Here is a 1993-nt window from a genome sequence, read left to right as displayed (position 1 = left end):
AAAAAAAAAAAAAAAAAAAAAAAAAAAAAGGGAGGGGGGTGACTTACAGAGGATGTTATGGCCCAGAACAGCAACAGAGCAGCACAATCTGGGATTCATTACCTAACCTGCTGAACTGTCTCCAGACAATCACCCACAACCCAGCCACAAAAGGATCCCTGCCCTTTTTGTAAACCACCATGAAAACATGCCCAATTCCTTCTGTTGATGTAAAAGCTTAGCTTTCGGAGTATGGAGGAGGTGCTGCAGCTAAGCACCCTTCCTGTTTCATCTGCTCCTCGCTCCAGCCAGGCTCAGGTGGCTCTGGCATTTGCTCAATTACTAAGTGATCATGTTCCTGTCCCACCGTGTCATCAGGCCAGGCAGTAAACTGATGGGGCAAGCTGTGAAGAGAAGACATTTTGAAAATTTTGCTCAACAAACCAGGTGCAGTAGCTCATGCCTGTAATCCCAGCACTTTGGGAGGCCGAGAAGGGCGCCAAAGGAGTTTGAGGTCAGGAGTTTGAGACCAACCTGGCAAACATGGTGAAACCCCATCTCTAAAAAGTAGCCAGGTGTGGTGGTGCATGTCTGTAATCCCAGCTACTCGGAAGGCTTAGGCAGGAAAATCACTTGAACCCAGAAGCAGTGCGTTGAGATTGTGCCACTGCACTCTAGCCTGGGTGACAGAGCACGACTCCATCTCAAAATAATAATAAGAGATGGGGGTCTGGCTGTGTTGCCCAGGCTGGTCTTGAACTCCTCAACTCAAAATCCTCCCACCTTAGCCTCCCAAAGTGCTGGAATTACAGGTATGCCTGGACTGTTTCCCTTCTTTGAAGAGCTTGGCTTCCTCGTATCTGGACATAATTTGGGATGAAATAAGGAACAGTGGGTGAATTTTTGGCCTCAGGTATAAATTAGTAGTCTTGCATTTATGTCTTTTGACATAATTTAGAGACAAAATGGAAAAGTTCAGCTGGGCACGGTGGCTCACGCCTGTAATCCCAGCATTTTGGAATGCTGAGGCGGGAGGATCACCTGAGATCAGGAGTTCAAGACCAGCCTGGCCAACATGGTGAAACTCTGTCTCTACTAAAAGTACAAAAAAATTCATCAGGCATGGTAGCGGGAGCCTGTAATCCCAGCTACTTGGGAGGCTGAGGCAGGAGAATGGCTTGAACCTGGTAAATGGAGGTTGCAGTGGCCGAGATTGCACCATTGCATGCCACCCTAGGCAACAAGAGCAAGTCNAAAAAAAAAAAAAAAAAAAAAGGTTCACCGACCCCAAGCCAAGCACTAGCAAATATGGGCATGGGTGGAGGGAATCTCCTGTGAAATGGGCACTTCCGGTGGGGGTGAATGGAGAGCCCCTGCCTTGCTTTAATATTGCCTGGTGGTTCTGCCCAGAGGACTGGGAGAGCAAAGTGAGCCACTGTGGGGGAGTCACACCCCCCAAATCCCACCCAACTCCCAGATTCCCCCTCCTTCAGCAAAGCATTCGTCACCTGTTTACACTTCAGCTTAACCTTCAACGAGAAAGGTGAAATGAAAAGCACATGGCCAGGCGTGGTGGCTTACTCCTGGAATCCCAGCACTTTGGGAGGCTGAGTCGGGTGGACCACTTGAGCCCAGGAGCTGGCATCCAGCAACATAGCGAGACCCTGTCTCTACAAAAAAAAAAAAAAAAAAAATTAGCCAAGTGTGGTCGTGTGCACCTGTAGTCCCAGTTACTCAGGAGGCTGAGGTGGGAGATCCATTTGAGCCCGGAAGTCAAGGCTGCAGTGAGTTGTGATTGCACCACTGCACTGCAGGCTGTGGTGAGACCCTGACTCAAAAAATAAAAATGAAAGAAAAAACAAATGCCCCAAACAAAAAAATGAGGCACACATAGTCTATGCCATCCAATGTCATGTCCACCTTGCTGTGCTTTTAAAAGCTTACCCTGCCCCCACCCAAAGTGCTTTTTTAAATGGTGCAAAGTCTTGGTGACCCGTTTCTTTCACTCACTCAC

The sequence above is a fragment of the Cebus imitator genome, unplaced genomic scaffold, assembly GCF_001604975.1.
Source record: "Cebus imitator isolate Cc_AM_T3 unplaced genomic scaffold, Cebus_imitator-1.0 Scaffold82, whole genome shotgun sequence".
In the NCBI taxonomy this organism is placed as follows: Eukaryota; Metazoa; Chordata; class Mammalia; order Primates; family Cebidae; genus Cebus; species Cebus imitator.
This window is presented reverse-complemented; position numbering follows the sequence as displayed.